Below are 7,735 nucleotides of genomic sequence, written 5' to 3' on the forward strand. Positions count from 1 at the left end.
TTCAATAATGAATCAATTACAATACTTCATTCAGTCAATTACAATTACAATCCTCCATTCAATGAAAGGAAATCATGAAATAGTTTGAAAACAACTTATTAGAACAATTAAGACACACCATTACTAGAACAACTGCTCAACCTAGTGCAGTCCAGTCATGGATCATGGTTCTCGAATTCTACTTCTAGTCTTCAAGAATATCCAATGGAAATAATGTATCGAATCCACTGTGACTTATTTCTTGTATTAAGCCTTGTGCCTTCATCAGATTACTAAGGTTGCTATGAGCATTAACCTACTAATAAGGGTAAGATTTGCAAATAGTAAGTTCAATGCATCTACAATAAAACAAGGAAACTAAATGATAAAACAAAACAAGGATTCACCAAGCGAGGGTTCAATGCAAAAGCCTGGCGACAACACTAGGCTGCCTCATTCGATCTTCCTTTCTTTATATATACATAAGCTAAATTTGACCACGCATCACAGAAATTAGGGTGAAGCTACAAATCTTAAAGAATAAACAATATAAATGTGCATATATATGTATATATATATATATATATATATACAAAAAGCAACGAGAAAATCACGAGAAAAAAATTCGAGATGAAAGTCTCATGCATGGTTAAACATCAGAATTATTATTATTTTTGTAAAAAAATGTCTCCATGTGAACTTTCATTATAGCCATTTCTTTCCCACCAATGTGTCAAATGTGCAGAAGATTTGATCCGTGAAAGAATGGGCCAGACAATAATGATCACCTAGTATGATAATACGGTCGATTTACTCATTGCTACTGGAAACAACTTGGGGTTGACAACACCTGTATGATTGCATACAATTGGTTGCATGTGAGCTTCAGAGGCAACAAAGCTCATTTGCCAATGTGTCAAGTGTAATACATCTAGCTATAAACGGTGGGATCCACCATGAAGATGACCTGATGCAAAAATTAGACTGGTCCACTCAACAAATAGGCACTCATTTGTATGTTGAATCAGACTGTCCATTCTTCTTGTACAAGGCGACCGACCCTCATGAGCAGACTGGCCTGATTTTTGTGACTGGTGACTCATGGTGGAGTCCATCGTATGCAAGGCTTATATGCTTAGACACATGACCCATGTGATCTGAGGGCCGGTCGCCTTGTATGCAAGGCTTATATGCTTAGACATGCAACCCATTTTAGTTGAAGTTTTCTCTTTCAAGTGATGGTTTAGACTGTCAAAAATACCAGCCCGTAACTGAAAACTGAAGTTAAGTCATACCAATTCCATCTAACTCAACCATCAAATTCAAAAAGCATTGTATGTGTCAATGACTCTTAGGGATTTTTTATTCTTAATTTCCTAACTAAAATAACTACTTTTAATACTGATGTGGTGGGGATGAATTGTGCTGTGTATCCTGGAATGAATCATCAGTGCAACATAGTCAGGAAGTTACATAGCTTACATATTGGGTGTGAAATAGGATCCTCCGCTCACTGGTACACGGATCCACTTCCCTGGTCATGAATAAGAATATATCACACATTTGACTTCAAGCAACATAAAACTTTCAGTAAAAGGAATAAATGTAGCAAGTAACAGGCATGCAAGTTCATAGTCTTGGCTTCATCAATGCAACCCATCCATCCACCCATCCCATAAACCCATAAAATCAACCTAAAGATAACTTGGTTAGTTTGCAGATAAATAGAATTTTGCGTTTGAAGAAAGATCATATACAACAAGTTGTTGCAGGTCTACAATGAACAATGAAGGAATCAAACTCTTTGCAGGCTGCAGTGCAGAATCCTGACCAACCAGACGATTCCGATAATCTAATTATAGACCATTTTTCTTATAATTTCTATTTTTGGAGCAATCAACCGAATGGGAGCATAACCTTAACAATGCAATTCTTTAGAACCATACAAATCCAAGAGAGGTCCCAAAACTAGAATGATTGGACCTATTTTTCTTTAGATGGATCCAAAATTCACTAGAAATATTTGCACATCCAAGTGTTGAACAAATCTCAGTGTGGACATCCATATGCCTCACAAAAACATTCTCAAGAGGACAAGTTCAAGAGTGCAAAGATGTGAGTACAAGGGTATGGATAGCTTGTTCTAGGAAGGTTCTCGTGTCTCTAGATTATAATATCCAGGATATATAGAACTCCTAGAGAGACACTCTTGTGCCTCTTTAAGATCCCTTTCGGCCATCCATTGGGCCCCGCCATGGAATGCCATAGCCAAAAAATAATAATTACAGATCAGATATTGCAACTGTCCAGGTTAAGGCCTTGTTCTAACCAGGGACAATCATGAAAAAAAGAAAACAACAAGAAATACATTTAAGAAGAGAGCTAGATATCAAACTCTTCACTGTGTGACAGTCAAGCTCCATCCATATTGCAAATAATCTGGTTTCTCAAGGACCAAGCATATCTAAGTGGATTGTTATTTTGCATATACTTGTACTCTTAGAGAAAAGCTCTTGAAGCCTTACATACCTTTTCAACAATCTGGTTCACATTTTCTTTTTGTTTTATTCCAACTGCAATGGCCAGTAAGTTATTCGAAGCTTTCGCGTTCCCCTGATTCAAAAATATCAGAAGACATCAATATGAAAACCTGTTTTGCCAACACTAGAGTACCTAAGGAGGCTATGTGGTGAGGTGATGAGGAGGAAAGGGGTCCAAAGAAGATAAATCAACATCATTAAAGACATATATGAGGCCAGGGCTATTACAAGAGAGAGAATGCTCATGAGTATGATGAGTTCCTAGTAGGAGGGCTCTTCATCAAGGGTGCATTAAACCATTACCTTTTTGCAATTGTTATAGAAACCACTAGTTTCCAAGATGGGGTCCCTGCATGTATGTTTTTTGTAGATGACATGGTGTTGGTAGACAAGACCAAGGAGGCAAATGCTAAATTGGAGTTTTAGAGGAAGGCTCTAGAACCGGAGTCTTAAACATTAGCCAAACCAAGCTTGAGTATTAGAATTGCAACTTCAGAAGAAACAATTACAGAGACAAGGCTTCATTTGAAAGTGATAGTTGAAATAAGATACTTGTCTAGGTATCTGTGTAACAATTTTGGTACTGGGGTTCACGTATAAACACCAAAACGCAGGAGCATACTCATTGCACATCTACGAACCTTGAATTAATAATCTGGCAATAAGCAAGACCCTTCAAGGATGATTCTGGCATGTCTGGAACGACATTCCTCATTTTTGTATTTTTGGTTGATGACAGTGAAAAGTTCTGTTCTAGGTCCTATTAGAACCAGTTACTAATTATGCGGTACGCACATGTCCTCGTATTCAGCAAGGGGAATTGATGAATGTTATCAGATAGGGACTTGTGGCTTCTGAGGACTGGAGATTAGTGTCTTGAATGACCTAACTTAGTGGCTGGATATCTCCTGGCATCTTGTTCACAAGGAAGTAAGCAAGATTTGATTTTAGATACATTCGCTACAGATGTAGTTGTAGGGTATTAGTCGAGTACCGGACTTCCTCAATAACTCTAGTGTTATATTTGACTATGTATCCATTTACAAGGGATGGTGAAGAATCAGCGATGAATAGCATTTTTATTTATTTAAATAAAAATGAAATTATTTAAGAAAAAAAGCATTGATAAATAATGACACTTCTTTTATAGCACACTTTTCCACAGCAACCTTTGAATCTATTATAGCCATGCAATCGGGACTACTCGAAAACTTTCAAGATAGAAAGCAGGCCAGTGGAGAAGATAACAAATAATCCACCAAATACTCAAGCAACAGAATCATTAGAAAGACAAAAAAGTAACAATCTATAACCATCCTCAAGCCCATATCAACTTCACAGCCATAATTAGGCCAAGAATATTAAAGAAATATTATTCGAAAAGCACTATAAGTAATATGTGCGACACTAAATAGTCAATGAAAAGCTTGACAGGGTGATCAGAATAGCCCAAATTTCCAAGTACAGCAGATAAAAAAATTGGGTAAAAAGAATGTTCCATATGATTTAGATACAAAAGGTAATAACTTACAGCTGGATGCAATGCCACGATAGAAAAAATGAAAACCAGAATCAAAGTCATAACGATAAAGAAGGTGTTAAGACCACAATCATGTCCTGAGGGAGAAAACTAGTGGAAGAGCAGCCCCGAGAAGGAAAATGTTGCCACATAACAAACAAGTGAGACAACAAACAACGCCATGTACCTAGATTCAGCATAAAAAACATTAGAAATTTTTAAGAAAGTCTTACTCATCAGGAAATTTACAAAAAAGAAAGAAAGAAGTATACACATGCTGATCCACAAACTGAAACAAGAGAACCATATCAAGGATGTGAAAAATAAAGTCCGAAGGCCATGCAGCTAGAGCATCAAGAGAGGAAAATAGAAATTTAGTTTTGGTTCCATCGCCAATTGAAATTTGCATTTGTTTCACACACCTTTTTCTTTGGGAAACCCCATAATGGTTGCATCTCTAAGTTGGAGGTCTCACGGATTATACCTTTTGGTAATAATCAGTCCCATGAGGCCGACATTGGCCCTGAAACAACCGAAGAATATGAACTATAGTAAACAATACTAACATTTCATTCATGAGAAAATGCAACGAAATTGAGCCCCTACGAAAGTGTTGTACTTTGCATCTATTAACAGATTGAGTAATTGGCAATGGATCAACCTCGATCATCTCCCATTTTAATATTCTCTGCACAATGTATCCCAAAACGCTTTGAATGTGAGATGTGTTTCCAAGATATTGAAATACTAGGAATATTAATGACTTAAATAAAGGGCAACATCATGTGGCCCAAGACAAACAACCTAATCCACCATCTATACATATCATAGTGAGATGACATAATTTTAGAAACCAGAATCTCACCAAAGAATGATCCAGCATCAAATCGGAATCGACCGACCAAAATTTAATGAGCAAAGCTTCTAACATACCAACCTCTCTAAGAATTGAAAAATGCACTTCATGTGTAGCTAGTGCTAGCATGATCAAGTCAGCATCCTGAAATGACAAATGCAGAAAGTCATGTCAAGAAGCCAAGAAAATCAACATAAAGCTTGCAGACAGCTAGATATTTGAGACAAAAGGTGGAGACATTTACCAACCCATACAAGCAATGCTGTGTATTCAGGTCAAACCCTGGTAGATTTCTTTGCAAGCGAATGTACAACATTATCTTGTGATCCCCCTCACCCGGCACATTGGCATCAGAAAGAATAACCTTTGAAATTCTCATGCAGTCAGAGTTGCATAAAGATTCCAGAGCCAAAGAAGAAATAGGAGAGAATAAATCAATGGTAACAGATAGATTTTCATGTGTACCTTGATGCCACGCCATCTTGTATCCATGTTCAATCTCAGGTGTATGTAATAATGAAGAGTTGATGATGGCATGCATACAAGTGGCAATAGAATCAATTCGGTTCAGTAGCTCAGAGATGTCTAATTATAGCTGGGCCAGCAGAGCAGAGCTGCAGGTTGTAGATATGGAGCTCTGTTGCAGTTTGTAGTTGCCTGACAGGTTGATCGAATTTGGTTGCGTGGGACATCTTGTTGCATACGATCTCGACCATTAATTGTAATCACATTTTTCTGAAGAACGTATTCTAGATGAATGGACTAGTTGGTTCATGTGGTTTGCAAAATCATATGCTGCAATGAGTTGTGGGAAGACTAGTCTTGCGGCTCATTATCAGAACCATGGATACACCAACAATGACAAATCATGGCACCTCAACAATCTGTGTGCATTTTCACATTCTTTTTTTGCCTAAGGTTTTTTCTTTTTTAGTGAATGTGTCTGGGAAGTCGAGGACGTCGGTGACTGTTGGTTTGGAATGAAAAGAATTGATGTGCTTGAATTGCTTAGGCAATGAGGGCGTGTTTGGATACTGTTGGATCATATTGTGGTGATGTGCTTGTATTGCTTAGGCAGTGAGGGTGTGTTGGGATAGACTGTTGGATCATGTTGTGCTAATTAGTTCCATATAGAAGACATGACAAAAAAAAAAAAAAGAAGTGGCAATAGAATCAAGCTAAGAAAACTAAATGTACAAATAGATGAACAGATCCAGAAACATACATGCTTCAACAACAAAATATAGATATAAATAAAAATAAAAACTTGAATCAACATGACCAAAAACCTGAATCAAGACAAATCTGGGGAAAGTAGGATTCGAATTACTACAATCACAAGCAGCCATAGCACTACCCATTTGCAAAGTCAAACAGAAGTAATCAGACACTGCCGGTAAAGTTAAATATCTCATTGCTATATGAGGGGATATATCTGGAGACCAAGTCAAGTAAAAGACACTGAGCCCATTCAATGAAGTCCCTAATCCTGTGAAAGCACCAGGTAATTTAGATGGTGTTAGTATATTTTGGTGAACTATTTCATACATGAAGAATACTTTATTATATAACTCAATCTGAATGACAGAAGATTGAAATCCAAAATGACATATACTTTTGCAGCACGAAATTAGCAGGAATGGCAGCTTGACAAAACCAAGCTCGTAAATTACGATCGCCATCCAAAAATAAAACTGGGGCCTACGATCGCCAACATTCTTGCATAAAACACATGCATGGGGCATCTTTGAGTGAATCAAACATCCCAACAATATGGGGATTTTTTGTGTGATTTCAATTTTTGGTCATTCTACTAAGGGTAGAAATCCCAAAATCATAAATTATTCTTCTAATGGGCTGAGCCAAACACAGTTCAATTGAATTGTGCATTCAAATGATCTCCATATTGAAGCCACCTTACACTCAGTTGGAGTCAAAAGAAACATAACTGCATTTTGAGGGCTCCGTCCTCATTATAATAGTAGGACACATTTTCATCATTTAAAATTGAGTGAAATGCTGCACTTGTGGCTATACTAATTTGTGATTTTGGAATTTCTACTCTTAGTAGATTTCCAAAAATCACAAAATGGGGATGTTTTGTGTTGTATTAGGAAAAAACAAAAGAGTTCTTTCAAATCCACATGTATATCATTTAACTGTTTTTGGATTTTCTACTAATAGTGTAAGAGTAGAAATCCAAAATCACATATTAATGTGCAATTCAAAAAGAATGTATAGTGTTGTTGTCGACTTCGAGTTCTGCGGCATTATGTTTTTAAGGATGTTGTATATCTAAAGGCACTCAAAGATGGATTTGCTGTATTAACAAGGTGCAGTTAAGTTTACTTATTTTCGACTTTTTGTTTATAAATTGAGGTATATATAATGCTTGGCCTAAGGCGTTCTATGGCATGTTTGGGTTTTCAACTTGTATAAGTGGGGCCCATGTTCAGCGAGATCCCAGTGATTTTGGCAAAAGTTCAACAACTAGCTACTATCTGACATTAACACCCCTTAACCTAGGCTGAAGATAGGATGGAGCAAGGTTAACTTGTAGCGCAAGTTTAACTATGATATGAGTGTGTGGGCGGGTGGGAGTGTGATGTTTTTGAGTCACACAAGCTAGCCAATCAAAGATCGGGCCCATCCACAGGTGCTGATCAAGGAAAATGTAGATTATCCAACCATCTATATTGAAGAGTGGAACCATTTTGAGGGTCTATTTAACCCAATGAAAAATTAATGGTCCTGATGTGCATTCTAGATCATACCAACAGTTATTTAATTAGTTGTTAGGGTTAGCCTATGACCAGCTCAATAAGTTTCCCATTAAATGCC

General features: G+C 37.1%; 1 long non-coding RNA gene across 1 annotated transcript; it reads right to left on the minus strand.

Moving 5' to 3' along the window:
- Nucleotides 1-1,205: 1,205 nt before the first annotated feature.
- LOC131248455 (uncharacterized) lies at nt 1,206-5,368 on the minus strand. Its single transcript, XR_009172240.1, has 3 exons — nt 5,139-5,368; nt 4,972-5,038; nt 1,206-2,508 (listed from the first exon to the last, which is right to left on the minus strand). It is a non-coding gene; the product is annotated as an uncharacterized LOC131248455 (long non-coding RNA).
- Between the last annotated feature and the right edge of the window lie 2,367 nt (nt 5,369-7,735).

Source organism: Magnolia sinica, chromosome 6 (assembly GCF_029962835.1).
Source record: "Magnolia sinica isolate HGM2019 chromosome 6, MsV1, whole genome shotgun sequence".
Classification (NCBI taxonomy): Eukaryota; Viridiplantae; Streptophyta; class Magnoliopsida; order Magnoliales; family Magnoliaceae; genus Magnolia; species Magnolia sinica.